The sequence below is a fragment of the Myotis brandtii genome, unplaced genomic scaffold (assembly GCF_000412655.1).
Source record: "Myotis brandtii unplaced genomic scaffold, ASM41265v1 scaffold431, whole genome shotgun sequence".
Lineage (NCBI taxonomy): Eukaryota > Metazoa > Chordata > Mammalia > Chiroptera > Vespertilionidae > Myotis > Myotis brandtii.
The window spans coordinates 1,634,269-1,650,717 of record NW_005366486.1 but is presented as its reverse complement, the minus strand read 5'-3'; positions in this window follow the sequence as shown (position 1 = coordinate 1,650,717).

Here is a 16,449-nt window from a genome sequence, read left to right as displayed (position 1 = left end):
ACATTGATTAATTTTGGGCCCCATGTATTTTTATTAGCTATGTTTATTTCTGCATTTGCAAATGTCTTCAAGTTCAAAAATTAGCAGAATTGTATGCCTGCTAAGTCACACCTAATTAACATAAAAGAAACAAGGACACAGTTCTGCTGAATCAACTGGCTACTAACGATACCTTCTAAATCTTCCACATTCACCTCTTTTCTCTTAAAAAAATGTTCATTTTCTAATTTTCCTTAGCATCCCCTCCCCTATTTATGTTGCGAATATTCACTGTGCCAATAGGAGCATATTTATAATATAGTATTCCCCTTTATCCATGGTGTCACTTTCCATGGTCTTAGTTACCTACAGTCAGCCACAGTCAGAAAATATGAAGTACAGGATTCCAGAAATAAGCAATTCATAAGTTTCAAATTTCACATCGTTCTGAGTAGCAGGATGAAATCTCAAGAGTTCCACTCAGTCTCGCCTGGGCCTGACTCATGCCTTTGTCCAGCGTCTCCACGCTGTGGACATTCCCTGCCTGTTGGTCACTTAGTAGCCGTCTTGGTTAGCAGATCGACTGTCGAGGTGTCACAGTGCTTATGTCCAAGCACTCCTCATTTTACCTAATGATGCCACTTTCACGTAACTTTTATTAGAGTATATTGTCATAATTGTTCTATTTTATTATTGTTATTGTTATTCTCTTACTGTGCCTAATTTATAAATTAATCACAGGGCCAACGTGTAGGAAAAAACAGTATATATAGGGTTTGATGCAATCTGCGATGTCAGGCATCCACTGGGGATCTTGGGACATATCACCCACAGATAAGGGGGCTACTGCAGTAGCCATGGAAACAGTAGGTACCAGGTTCAGCCACCGAGAATGATAAGTCTAATGGCTGAAACTGTGTCATGTATGCATATCCAATTTTAAAGGGGGCATAATGAACTGTATATCATACAATGGTTAAAAGTAGGTGTAATAAAAAAATAAATAAAAATAACAGTAAAAAAAAGAAAAGACAAGTAGGTATACATGACAAACACACGTGTGTGTGTGTGTGTGTGTGTGTGTGTGTGTAGAAGGGGGATACAATTGGGAAAGATTATGAAGAAACAGAAATATTCTGTATGGTAATATAGGAATTATGGGTGGCAAAACATCTCTTGTAAAATTTTAGTTTATTTAGTAATAAAGAAAAATGAATGTCCCTACTATGTTAATATCTTCATACCATTGAGCTTTTCTTTGCCTCCCATTCTCTTACCTTTGTGCTTTCTTTTGTGCCTCTTGTTTCTGCTTCTCTGGCAGGTGCTCAAGTGTTTAAATGCTGGATGCTATGCTTCTTCTGTTACCCATCCTAGCTGTAAACGGTAATATCTTCTGCATAAGCAGAAAATGGGACAGTGACAGGTCCCTGTCCCTTCTTCCTTAAATCTCCTTTCTCTGAAGTGCGATTCATGCTGTTAAGCACCATAAAGACCAGACTTGTTGCTTGTCCCTGATACTCTTTCTACCCACCCGTGAAGGTAGTGAGGGGACTCTGCTAGGGAATGTCCTCTTCAGTTTCAGCCCTTCATTTGCATGGAGGCTCAATCTTAAATTGGTCTTGATGCAAAATTAAAAATCACCTTCCTGATTCTCTACTTTGGTGTGCCCCATAATTCCTCTTAAGCCACCAAGCTATTATTTTTTTTTACCCATTAATGGTATATTTTGTGCCTTGTGAGTCATGTTCCTGGAAATCATTTGCAGTAAGATTTACCTCAAAATCTTAGAATGTAGGAATATTAGTGCTCCTCAATCCCAGTAGCTTTCATTTTACTTTTGAAAGTGTCATTATTAATATATGATATATATGGGTACCAAAGTATGTGTCAAAAATACATACTGGGTTAGAATAATAACCACTGAATTAATAAGAGGTATTGATATAATCATCAATGCTAGGGTGGGAGAGAGAGTCAGTAATTAGTATAAGAGTCCTCAATGGATTGGCAATGTGTTTTTAAAAGGGGGAGCAAATATGTTATAATGTTAAAATTTGATAAGCTAGGTGGTGAATGCATATGTTCTTTTTTTAAAAATATATTTTCTTGATATTTTACAGAGAGGAAAGGAGAGGGATAGAGAGTTAGAAACATGGATGAGAGAGAAACATGGATCAGCTGCCTCTTGCACACCTCCCACTGGGGATGTGCCCGCAATCAAGGTACATGCCCTTGACTGGAATCAAACCTGGGACCTTTCAGTCCCCAGGCTGACGCTATATCCACTGAGCCAAACTGGTTAGGGCACATATGTTCTTATATTAATCTCTAGTATTATCTGTGTGTATGAACTAATTCACAATTTTTTTAAATGTCATTTTTTGAAACTTCTTATTCCATTGGACTTTTTCATTGAAATCTTATAGAAAACAGCAGGAAACAAAAGTACATATATTTTAAAAGTTATGAAAAGGAACTGAAGTTAGTGCATTACTTAAAATTACAATAGAGGAATTAAAAATAGACATTCATATTGAGAGTGGGGAGAGGTAAGTGAACTAAGCTCTCATCTATCAGAATGGGAAGGAAGTAGGAAGTCCACAGATTGCCCATCTGCTTGATAAATAAAGAAGTGGCAATATGACTGTATTATTGAGAGATAGGGAAGTAACCACCCAGAAAAAATTTTTAGAACTGTAGCTATTAAAAGTTTAAACTTGGTTGCTTTTCTAGTGTGGGTCTAGGGTTTGAGTAGAAGACAAAGGGGTATGGTACGGCTAGAATGTAGGAGCAAAGCATTCCTGCTCTCCAAAGTATATAATTACATATTCACTTTTTTATCTGTTTTCTTTATAGTTTTGGGTTTGATGTTACTCTCATTCTTGTTTGATTTTTCCTTTTCATCTTCTTGTTGCTGCTGAATTTTTACTTGCAGTTTGCTCTTTCTGCTCTGTTTTCTTCACTCACTGTAACACTTGGCTTTGCTGCTTTCCATGAAAGTTCTCCCTGAATTACATACAAATGCCTTAACCAAATTGTGACTTTGTTTTCCTGCCTTGAATCATTCCTCAGTCTAATCAAAACTGGCAGGGAATCTGGAGTAGGGGGGAAGGAGGACAGGAGAATTAGAGGAGGAGAAACTTTAAAAATCTATAATAATAAAAGTGTAATATGCTAATTAGGCTGGACATCCTTCCGGACAACCTTCCTGATGAAGCCGGGGCTGTGAGGAAAGCCGGGGTCCCGGATGCTTGACAGCAGCCGGAGGGAAGCACGGGTCCCAGGTGCCAGAGAGAAGCCAGTGCCGGCAGCCGGGGGAAGGAAGGCCTACTCTTGCACGAATTTCGTGCATTGGGCCTCTAGTGAATAAATAAAGGAGAAACTGATATTTATTGAGTCTCTGCTAGGTGCCTTGCTCTGTACATGCATTTTCTCAGTTCTCCCTTAAGCCTCAGAGGCACTTTTATTACCCTCTTCTTTTCAGTGCACACTCTGTGGCTCAGATAGGCTAAGCAACGTGCTCAAGGTCACACAGCCAGTAAATAGCAGAGGGAAGTATCAGACTTAGTTGTGTTTAACTTCAAAACCAGTACTCTCTCCTCTACTTTTTATTTTTAATTATGTCAATTCTATTGAGACATGTTGCCAAGATGGCTTCCAAAAGGTTATATTAATTTATACTAATGATCATTGAATGTTCATGTTTATTGGCCATTTATGTATTTACCATACACATATATTAATATGTGTATTAGCCATTTGTATAATTGTTTCTCTAAATTTCCTGCTTATCCCATTTTTCTGTTCTCCTGCTGTGTTATATGTTATTTGTAATGCTTATTGATTTATAACACTCTATATTATGCATAATGACTCTTTATTTTCTGTTATAATTATTATTTCCTCTATTGCCATTTACCTCCCAACTTTGTGTATAGTACTTTTAAATGTAAAGCAATTATAATTGTTTACATTTTAATATTTTTTTATAGTTATAAAGTTAATGTTACTTTTGAAAGAATTTTATCACCCTAAGGTAATTCACATTTCTGTAAATTTTATTCCTGGTAGTTTTATAATTTTCTTTTTTATTAAAAAACTAGAGGCCTGATGCACGAAATTCGTGCAAGAGAAGGCCTTCCTTCCCCCGGCTGCTGGCACTGGCTTTCTTCTGGCACTCAGGACCTGGGCTTCCCTCTGGCCACCGACAGGCACCAGGAACACGGGCTTCCCTCACAGCCCCAGCTTCGTCTGGAAGGTCATCCGGAAGGACGTCGGGTCTAATTAGCATATTATGTTTTTATTATTATAGATGTTTGGGTCCTTGATCTATCAGGATTTAGCTTAGTATATGGTGTGAGAGGAAATTAACATTTTTTTTCTCCTAAACAATAGCCAATTGTCCCAAACCAATTCATTTTATTTTATATATTGATCTTGTGTGTTACCTTTGTGGACTAACACACACACACACACACACACACACACACACACAAAGAATCTGTCTCTAAATTTTCTAGTCTGTTCTACTGATTTATTTTCTAGTCCTAAAACTGCCCTGTTGTTAAATTTGATATTTGGTAGGACAAACCCCATCTTCTTATAATATCTTTTAAATAAATAAATAAACAAAAATCTCACAAACCAAGAATTAAATAGAACTTACACCTTTTTAAATGACTTGCTAAAATTCATGTATCATTTAGAGATTGAATTCAGAGAAAAATTTCAGTCTTTTGAGTTTGGGTCACCTATTCATTTTAGTTTCCAGATTTTATTGCACACCTACTATAAAGTAGAAGATATTCTAGCTTCTAAGAATCCAGCAGTGAAGAAAACTACAAAATCTATGCCCTCCTGGAGCTAACACATGTTCAACATTATTATTCATTTCAAATAGATATATTCTCCACATACCTCTGCTAAATTTTCCAATTTTGGGAAATAAATCTTAGTTATTACTTAAGCTTAATTAAAAGAGTTGGAATCTTGCACTTTGTATTTCACAGCTTCTTTTTCTTGCATATAAATTCTGTAAACTCTACAGTTTCACTTCGCTTTCTTTAATGCAAAGCGGTCTCTCATACATCCATGTTTGGTTTCTGAAAACCTCTTTGTACAGAATTAATTGTTAAGCTTAAGACTTTGTGAGAAAAATTAGGGAAATCAAGGTTATACTTAAACTAGAAAAAATACTTATTTTCCTTAAACATTTATTAAAATAAAGTAATACATTTGGCATATTATGCATCTGAAATTACTAATTAATTTCCATTCAGCATTTCTTCCTTTGGGGAAACTTTTTAGAACTTACTTTATTAAATTTCATCAAGATTGTTTTATTTTGTAGCACATGATATTCATGATAAGAATCTTTTTTCCCTTATTCTATTAGTTCTTTCTGATCACCACTTTTCAAATTTTATGAGTTGGAGTAGTTGACTCCCACTATCTAGTCCAAAATGATCCCAAAGAAAGAGAGTAACTTAACAGGAGTGAAATATAATTACGTGTTTGGGCTCTAAAGATGTGGATTCAGAACCAGCTTTGCTGTGTGACCTTGAATAAGTGAGGTGACCTCTCTACTAGTAAGTGAGATTTCTCTGCATATAAATTGGTGAGAATATGAATAGAGCCTCAAAGATTGTTGAGAAAATTAAATAAGCTTGAGCATGTAAAATTAACAGCCCAGTGCTTGTCACATAATACGTGTTAAATGATTGTTAGCCAATATTATTATTGAGATGTTTGTCAGTATCCTTTCACTACAAAGAGCAATGGTTCATTTGGGTGATGGGAGTAGGGGTATTGTGAGGGTATGTGTGGAAATGAGGGCTGTAGGAACCTCTTGGGGATGCAGGGAAAGCTATGGAGCTGGGCCGCAGGGACACTGGCAGTCACTCAGGAACTAGAGGCATGCAGTGAAGAGTCACTGATCTGAGTCACCTCTGTGCCTTGCAAGGTCAGGGGATCCCATAACTGCAATGACTCAGCATCCTTTCATCTGCGCAGCTACCATTCCTATTTCTAGTCACCAACTTCCCAACTCTCCCATGAATACCTTTTGATTTCAGCTTACCTCGACTTCTGCTTGTTTGTATCTGCTTCCTCAAATTTTCTAATAACTCAAAGCTTTCAATTTATTCACAATTTGTCAGTTCTATGTCAGATGTCTAGGAGTTGGTCTCTGCTAACCCAACAATATCCCTATTTGAATAGAGGCTCTATGCCAATCTCTTCATAAACCATAAACCCATCTAAAAACTGGTTGCCTTGGAGTTGCATGCTCATTCTTAGTTTTGGTCAGCTGAGGTGGGAGAACTGGTGATTGAGGGTTTAGGGAAGGTTAGCAGAGGCCACGTTGGGGATGCAGGGAAAGCTATGGAGCTGGGCTGCAGGGACACTGGCAGTCACTCAGGAACTAGAGGCATGCAGTGAAGAGTCACTGATCTGAGTCACCTCTGTGCCTTGGCAAGGTCAGGGATCCCATAACTGCAATGACTCAGCATCCTTTCATCTGCGCAGCTACCATTCCTATTTCTAGTCACCAACTTCCCAACTCTCCCATGAATACCTTTTGATTTCAGCTTACCTCGACTTCTGCTTGTTTGTATCTGCTTCCTCAAATTTTCTAATAACTCAAAGCTTTCAATTTATTCACAATTTGTCAGTTCTATGTCAGATGTCTAGGAGTTGGTCTCTGCTAACCCAACAATATCCCTATTTGAATAGAGGCTCTATGCCAATCTCTTCATAAACCATAAACCCATCTAAAAACTGGTTGCCTTGGAGTTGCATGCTCATTCTTAGTTTTGGTCAGCTGAGGTGGGAGAACTGGTGATTGAGGGTTTAGGGAAGGTTAGCAGAGGCCACGTGGTGACGATCCTCTGTAGGAGCCACAGGCCGTGAGGTTTCCCCAAAAGGGGCTGTGTGATGACTGGCTTTTCCATAAGCTCCATGTTGGGTAAATTACATCTAACCTATTCAACAAAGAGAAATGCATTACTCTTTTTCCTCCATTCATAGTTATTTTATTATTTTGGTTGGTTTCAAATGGCACAAAATAGGGAAATTATTGGCTCAGAGGATCCAGAAAAGATTTAAGAAGTACATGCCCAAACCCAGTCTTTGTTCCCATCTTACTTTGTTTCTAGTTTTAAAATTATACCCTGTTTCTTTCTCTTCTGATCCCCATAAACTGTGATTCTAGCCTTTAATGATCTAATGCTATCTCAATGGCCTGTTTCTGGTTTACATAACACTTGACCCTTATGTTTAATGATTTATTTTTAGCTCTTCTAGGCTTCATTCAAACTCCTTTTACTTCCTTCGACTCTTAATTTTTTTACTTCCTTTAATCTCAGGACTCATGTTACTTCCCTTTCTATATTTCAATAATTTAGACTCTTCATGGTGCTTCTCATTTCCTTTGGGCTTTACCTTCATGGATTTCCCTGGAAGTTCTTTCCTTTCACTTCTTCCTTGCCCCTTCGTCATGGAGCTCATGGAATTTTCTCCCCCATTGACTCAAAACAAGGGTATCTCGCTGGAGTAAGTAAGCTTGGTACTCTTTCCTCAACAAAAGTTTATTGTGGCAATCACTGTCCACTTTTTCTTATTCATTTATTTTTATCTACACCATTTTATGAAATTTATCTTTTTGTTTTTATCAATCTCTTCTATTGCCCTTTATTTCCTTCTTGTCTTATAGAATCAATTAATTCCCCTGCATCAAAAGGACAAATGATACCAGGTATTGCTTGTCTTAATGTGCTTGGGCTGCTATAGCAAAGCACCATAGATGGGGGACTTGAAGAACAGAAATTTATTTTCTCAAAACTCAGGAGGTTGGAAGTCCAAGATCAAGGTATCAGCAGGACTGGTTTCCTCTGAGGCCTCTGGCATGTAGACAGTCATATTCTCTCTGTGTCCTCATATGGTCTTCTTTCTCCGTCTGTGCCCTAATGACCTCTTCTTATGGGAACACCAGTTGGATCAGATTAGACCCTACTCTAATAACCTCCCTTGAACTTAATTACCTCTTTAAAGACCCATCCTATATCAAAATATAATCACATTCTAAGGTACTGGGGGTTAGGACTTCAACATTTGGGGGGGAGGGGGGGGTGGGCACAATTCAGCCCATAATATTACCTATACTTTAACATACAGATCAAACATTTCCTTTTTCTCCATGACATTTCCTTTTTCAAAAGCCCACAGCAATTTGGTCCTTTTTGAATTTGTGTGGAAGTTACTATCCTGACCATCTACCTGGTAATCAGCCATGTGTTCTCTTGTAAACATCTTTTGTTTTGCCATATTAAGTTATCATGTATGATTTGTGTAGTTAATTTTGTGTGCTCTATTTTATTTCCCAAACAGGGTAGATGAAGGTGAATTATACCTCCAACTCTCTGAATCTCCATAATATCTGATCTAGTACTTTGCATGTCGGTTGCTCTCAGTAAGTTTGACATTTTAGTCTTTAGATTCTCCTAAGTTCAAGTCATCTTAAAGCTTGCCACCAATTAATTGTGTTCAGTTAATTCCTAAAAATGTGTTCTCTTTTGAAAAGGGCCCTGTTGAGTCAGATTAACAAGAACCCAATCAGGTAGGGCTAGGGAAGTGTTGGAATATGCTTAGGGTTGTTCAGAGAGAGGTCAAAATCAACTAGGGTTACTGGTAAGGTTTGGATGGGGTGAGTTTAGGACCAGGTCCTTAATAAGATGGTGGTCAGAGAGCAGATGTTGGGGTTCATTTGATTGGTAAGGTGAGTTTGGGGCACAGACACACCCAGGTGTCAAGTTAGTGGAGCAGGGAGAAGGCATCAGTCAGTGGATAGCGCTTTGGGTGAGTCTGAGAGAGAGAGACTCTGCTTCAATGCTCAGCTGATCAAGAAGCACTTTCTACTGAGTGCTTCACGGCCAAGGCTCACAGTTGATGGGTCTTGTACAATGACCCATGTACAAGATTTCATCTTCCCAACAGGAAAAATCTCTCTCTGGCCCAGTGAGTGTGGCCTTGCAGAGATCCTTAGTTTCTACCTCACCAGAGACTTCTTCCACTGGTGCCTCAGTTCCCCTGCCACCGGGCATTGATACATCTCTCCAGTGTTCCCAAATGGCCCCCAAAGCGCACAAGGCTAGAGACCTTTCCCCTCCGGCCATACCTGCATCACTAACCATACTCCCTCACAAAGCAACACCTAACTTCCTCTTTCTTGACAGGGCCCTCACCTCTCATTGACTTATTTTCTCAAATCCTGTCATCCAAAATCATATCTCATGTCTTTAAGTTAGGGTTTATTAAGCATTTACTATCTATTAAGGACTATGATAAATACTTTAGAAACACCTTTTTATTACAACCCATTGAGATAACACATTAGTTTTCTATTGCCAGTAATTCTATAAAAAGTGTCATAAACTTAGCTTAGAACAACACAACTTTATTCTCTTATAGTTTCTGTGGTCAGGGGTCTAGGTCCAGGTTACCTGGGTCCTCTGCTCTGGATCTCACAAACTGAAACCAAGATGCAATACATCGGAGTTCCTCTTCCAAGTTCACTGCTTGTCGGTGGCGTTCAATTCCTTTCAGCAAGATGCCCAAGGCCCTGCTTTCTTGCTAGCTCTCAGCTGGGGACTACTTTCAGCTCCAAGAGGTCACTCTCAGGTTCTTGTCCTGTGGCTCTGTCTCATGGTCTGTTTTATTTCTTCCAAGGCCGTGGTAGAGTAGGAAGGTCTCTCTGAGGCTTCCCCTTCTTCCTGATGAGGCTTACCTGATTATGTCAGGCTCACGCAGGATTATTTCTCTTTGATGGACTCCAAGGCAACTGGTTCATAACCCAATTGCAGAAGTGGTAGCCCATTATGTTCACTGGTTCCATCCAACATTCAAGGGGAGAGGCATGCACACCATCGGGCAGAAATCTCGAGGCCATCTTAGAATTCTGCTCACTACCTGGAGGTACCCCTGTGACGCCCATCTTACAGATGTGAAGCCTAGTCACACAGCTGGCAAATGGCAGGGGAAGTGGCAGGGCATTTTTATTTCAAAATCAGTGTTCTGACTCAATATACTAAACCACCTTTATTATCTCAACATCTGCCTTCAACATTGCCTTCAACATTGTCCTTATCCCTATTTCTTCATGAAAAATTGTATTTCTACCATCTGTCAGAGTCCAACATAATTTTCATGTCCCCCATGAAGTCCTGATTAACCAAGCTTGATGTTGACCACAACTAACCATTATATCTTTCATGTTTTCCAAACCATTTATCAGTTAAATATTTACAGGACACAGTAAGTATCAAGTTCTAATATTTTGTGTTTATGCTAGAAATATATTGGCTGCTTTCCATAACTGGCCAGTGGTTGTCAAGCTTTGCCTAAAAACATTTTTATCCCTGGGAAAACCTTAGTTATAATTTCTATAGTTAGAAATTTAAAAACTGAAAGCTACACTTGCTTCTACCCCTCAAAAGGGGTATAACCAATGATATGCCCTTTGACCAAGAGATAAATTATGCCGGAAAGAGTCAAGTGTCTTTTGAGAATCAGACCAGCAGATTGTAGCATCAGTGTGACTAAAAACTCCAGATCAAGCTAAATGTGTCCAAGAAAGCTGGCCCAGAAGGGGTCTTGCTTTGTGATGCAGAAGTCCTCAAACTTGAGTATATCAGAATCATCTGAGGGTTTGTAAAAATACAGAGTGCTGAGCCCTGACCCCAATGTTTCTATTCAGTAAATCTGTAGGGGGATGGGGGGCGAGAGTTTGCATTTCTAATGAGTTCCCCGGTAATGCTGATACTGCTGGTCTGGGGACCACATTGAAAAACACTATTCTGGTCCTAGTCAGTTTGGCTTAGTGGATAGAGTGATGGCCTGTGAACTGAAGGGTCCCAGGTTCAATTTAGGTCAAGGTCACGTACCTCGGTTGCAGGCTCTTCCCCGGTTGGGGCCCTGGTTGAGGTTCGTGCAGGAGGTAACCAATCCATGTGTTTCTCTCAAATCGATATTTCTCTCTGTCTTTCCCTCTCTCTTCTACTCCCTCTAAAAATCAATGTAAAAAGACCCTCGGGTGAGGATTAAAAAAGGAAAGACTATTCTGGAGGGAAGAACCAATGGGCAGAAAGTATAAGATAGCTAGTTTTAGCTAAAAATCTGGAGGAATATTTTTTTTAAAAGCATTATTACTCTCTCACAATGGCCAGACTCTTCCACGAATAAGAAAGCTTTCCATGACTAGAAATAAGCAGACATTGGTTGATGGCTCATGGGGGAATTATAAAAATGATTGCTGCATAAGCAATCACAGAGCTAGGATTGATCTGAGGAGATTGATTGGTAGGGCACACGGAGGGGAACATAGAGTTTTGCCAGGACATAGCCAGCAGAAAGAGAAGCCTAGGTGCTGAGACAAATAGGCATGGTATTACCTGGAAGAAAGTATTAAATTTCACAAGAATGAGAAGTTAAAGCAGTTACTAGGGAGCGAATTTGAGACTGGAGCTGGGAATAACAGACCTGCATCATTCTAGAAAGGAATATGTGGCTTGTAACTGCAGGGTAGGTAGAAATGAAGTCCAATATCAGGAAGAAAGCAAGGCATTTCAGGATGATAATTCACAACTGCTGGGCTTCCATAAAGTGGCCCTATTGGTCACCGGTCAAACATTGCCATATTGGGAGGAAGGCTAGAAGATAGAATGGTGAAGAAAAATCACTAAACAGATCAGCATTGTGCTGGAATTGCTTCTCAAGTCTAGCATATCATCGATCACCAGGGGAGATTTTAACGACAGACTGCAGATTTCAGAGCACCAGTGAGTTCAGGGTTTGTGGGAGGGAAACAGGAATCTGATTCCATGGCACTTTCAGGATGGGAATACACTCATCTTGATTATCTCTATCAATATTAATGTTTGGCCACTTCCCTAAAGTTGTTTAACAACAGGTGACTTGGGCCTTTGAGATATTAATCCTTAAGCAATTCCATCCAGTCCTCTTGATAGAAACAAATTTATTTTATAGGAAGGCCACTGAATGAACCAAAATGCCTCCACCTTTATCTTTCTTCTGCACTGAGCTATTATGCGATAATTTTCTTTCATTTTTATTAAAAATATTTTAAAAGACTTCTGCTTTTAAAATAAATGATTTGAAAGCAATTGGGTAGCAGTGAAAGGAGGGTCAGCCTTGGAAGACAAACAGACAGAGATTTGAATTCCAGTGCCACCACTCACCTCACAGCAACCTTGGGTGTGTTGCTTTGTCTTGCTGAGTCTGGCTTTCCTTATCAGTTTATGATGGAAATGATGCAAGCCTTGGACAGGGGTGATTATGAATTCTTTGAGGTCATTGTTGTCTTCCTAGTCCTTGGCTCTTAGTAGTTGCTCACAAAACATTTGCTGAATGAATTAATAATGTCTATTATAGCGACTGCTTAGTAAAAGGGAGTTCATATTATAATTGCTGCCATGCTTATTATTATTGTTACTAGAGGTCTGGTGCATGAATTCCTGCATGGGTGGGGTCCCTTGGTGTGGCCTGCAGGGATTGGGGCTCCAGCTCGCGCCCCCAGCCTCGCAGCCCCGCAGCCCTGCCTAGCACCCCACTGTAGCCTGATGCCACCCCCTCGCCTGCTCCACCATCCGGCCTGCAGGGTGAATGATCAGGCCGGGTCCCCCATCCAGTTCCCTCAGTGCCTGGGAGCCGGGCAGCAGCCCCACCCCTCACTGCAGCCACCACTGGTCATCATCTGCAGGGCCATAGGCAGGGCAATCGGGCCCCTGCTCACACTGGCCTTAGCCATGCACCACCCCCTCACCTGCTTCACCATCACACTGTGGTCCCCCCTCACTGCAGCCACCACTGGTCATCATCTGCAGGGCGATAGGCAGGGCAATCGGGCCCCTGCTCGCACCGGCCTTGGCCATGCACCACCCTCTCACCTGCTTCACCATCCCACTGTGGTCCTGCTCTCATCAGGGCCCATCGGGGCTGGCAGCGCCTCCCCTGCTGCCGCTGCCAGTGCCACATCGCAGAAGCCCGCCACGTTCCGTGCTGCCCCCTGGTGATCAGCGCACATCATAGCGAGTGGTCAAACTCCCCGTTGAACGACCGCCCGAGGGGACAATTTGCATATTAGGCTTTTATTATATAGGATTATTTGTATCATGATCAAATTTTGACAGGAGGTGGCCAGAGGGAACTTTATTTTGACTTGCAACTTTTATAAATTTTGCAAGGAAAATATATTTCTCCAGTTAGGAAACAATGGGGAAATTTAAGGTAAACTTAAAACCTCCATCACAACACCTCATTAATCCTCTGCCAGGCAGCTTAGGGTTTTTTTGCTTTTACACACACACACACACACACACACACACACACAAACACACACACACACGAAACACTCAACTTTTGATCTAATTAGCATATTTCCCTTTCCATTAAACAAGCTGCCTACTGGAGAAATATGTTCATCTCTTCTTATTCAGCTGCTGCCTCACTCGCTGTCATCTAAACCCCTTATCTTATCACATTCAGAACAATTCTGATTAATTTATTTAAGCTTTTTATCTTATCTCAGGAAGGACTCTGGTTACCACATCTCTTTTTCTCTGTGGTGAGCATGCGGAGTGTGGTGGTGTATGAAGCCTGGGCATAGAGCAACCTCTTAACCCTTTGCTGCTCCAAAGCTCCCATTTGACAGCCATCCGTCCACAGTTCCTAGCTGGCTGGCAGGACCCACCCAGCTTGGCCTCACTTGACCTGAATTCTCTCCCAGCCATGCATACACGCCTCAGCTCTTCAGTGGATGATGAAATCCTCGTGAGGGGCGCTTAAGCCTGCAAACTGTCTACTTCCTTTTTGCCCAACAGTGCCTTGGTCACATAGGAAAGGTTCTGTTGGATGAGTGAACCTGGAGTTTTGAGCTTGTATATAATAAAAAGTGTTCAGTTATTACTTTTTATCTACAATAAATAGAAGTTGTGGCCAAGAATCAACTTCCCATTTTTGTAACAATTTCCAATTGTCTACTGTTTTTCAAGGTTATCTCTAACTTCTGATTAAGTTTTTTAAATGTGAGTGTTTTAACTTCTCTAGGGCATGTGCTTAAACCTGCCCTGAATTCTACTCTGAACGCCCTTCATGCCCCCATTAATTTTGCTAATGACATCTTTAACTTCTGCTCCTGCATAATATGCTGACTTTATAGTTTATTTTCAGTGACAACCAAGACATTGGATGGGAATATTTTATTGGAGAAATTTCAACATCTTTTCATCCAGAGGGTGTTTTGTTTGTTTTATTTTTTGGTATTGCTTAGTAAAGACTGATGGCTTTGGGATTAGATTTGGGTTTGAATCCTGAATCTGCTATTTAGCAATTATATAACAGTGGACTGCTTATTTCACTTTTCTAAACCCTATTTTTTCATTTATAATATTTTAAAAACCTGCTTATATATAATCATTGTAAGGATTAAATGAAGAAATGATGATAAGAATTTAGCTCAATGGCCAGCCCACAGTTAGTGCTTAATGAATAGTATCTATGACTATTAGCAAGGTGGATATTGTATACTTTATTCATTCACTTATTCATCCATTTATCCAGTTATTATAATGTACAGATCACAGCAAAACTATTTCCCTAGGCACTAGGGGAAAACCAAAATGATTGAGACATCCTTCCTGCTTTTACTAAATGAACATAGGTGTGTATGTGTGTGTTTCACTATCTCTGTATACTTAACTATGCCAACCATGGTGATATAATTTAAGTTAATGGCAATATCCATGCTTTTTAATGTTAATCACTCAACCAACCAGTCTTTATTAAATATCCTCAATACCTGGTATTCTGAGGAACTCAGATGTACTGTACACAAAGGAGTTCTTATAAGAGGTCGGCTCTGGGCCTGTACTAGTAAATACATATGTACCAAAGGACTGTATATAATTATAGTATCAAGGTTCAAAATTGTGGACTACAGTTCAGCCTATTCTCAGCCAGGACACACCCAAGGGGCTATAATTTACAGAGACACCCTCTCCGGGTAAGCGTGGCTGCGCCAACATCTACTCCATTTCTATTAACCTCATTCAACAGGATTGAACGAGTAAGTGTATGTTAAGATAGTGTATGCTAAGTGTATGAACTCAGTCTTTTTGTTTTTAAGTCAACACTTAACAAACTTCAGCACTTTCACTGCCATCAGGTACAAATGATTTGGCTGAAATGGAGAAACAGAGTCAGAAAAGGGTCATAATTAAAATGCCTGCAGGGAGTGAGATGAGTGGACTCTGAGAACCCACAGGAAGCCAGGGAGGAAACCCTTGGTGCACTGGATCGCAAACACCTCCTAAACGGACTATAATATAATTTACAAATTATATACATGCACTTGAAATCTATGAGTTTAATGTTAATAATGCCTTCTTTCTTTTAAGAAAACAGTGTTCTAAGCATTTGTTCTCACACTTGTTGTTTTCACCCTGTGGACCATCTGTGCAGCCCTGTGGAGATTGCTGCTGGACTCCAGGTGCCATAGAAGATTGAAGGTCATGGGACCTAAAGAAGAGAAAAGTAAGTCTTCCTTATTCTCTCATCTCTGACACTCAAGTTCCCAGTTCTCCTTCCCAAAGCAGCCACTATGAAAAGTTTCAAAAATCTTACGTGTATTTTTCATTGTTTATTAATTTATTCAAAAGAAATTAATAGCTAATCTGCATGGGGCCTTATCTTGGATGCTTAGGAATAAATGCAATAAACACAATAGATAAATATAGCTGCCCTCATGGGGACTTTACATTTTGTTGGGGGAGACAACTAAATATTAATGTTAAATATATTTAAATGTCAAGTGGTGATAACTCCTATGAAGAAAAATAAATTAGGGTGAGGTGCTAGACAATGATAGGTAGGTAGTGTGGGGAGAGGGAGGGTACAGGGAGGAGGGGTGGGAAAGGTCACTCTAAGGAAACGACAATTGAGCAGGGATCTGAGTGAGGGGTCAGGCTCACAGATAATCTGGGGAAAGCATTCTGGCAGAGGGGCCATGAGTTGCAAAGACCCTGAGGTGAGAATGGACTAGAACGAGATGGACATGAGGTCAGAACCAGATCACACAAGGCTATGGAGCCCTGGTGAGGAGTCTGGTTTTATTCAACCTGTTGAAACAAACAAAAAAACTTTAAGCATTTTCAATGGGGGGTTAAGTCATTAAATTTTTGTTTAATGGATTCCTTGGGCTGCTGTGTGGGTACTAGACTGAATGGCAGGGAGGCCAGGGAAGCAATGAGAAGGCCAATGGCCTAGTGTACCAAGAGGTAATAGCTTTCCTAGGAATGAGGGTGACAGAGGGGTGAGATATGGTTGGAATCAGAAATTGTTCTGCAGGTGGATTCAACAGAAGTTGCTGATTAACTATTCTATAAATATACAAGCATATAC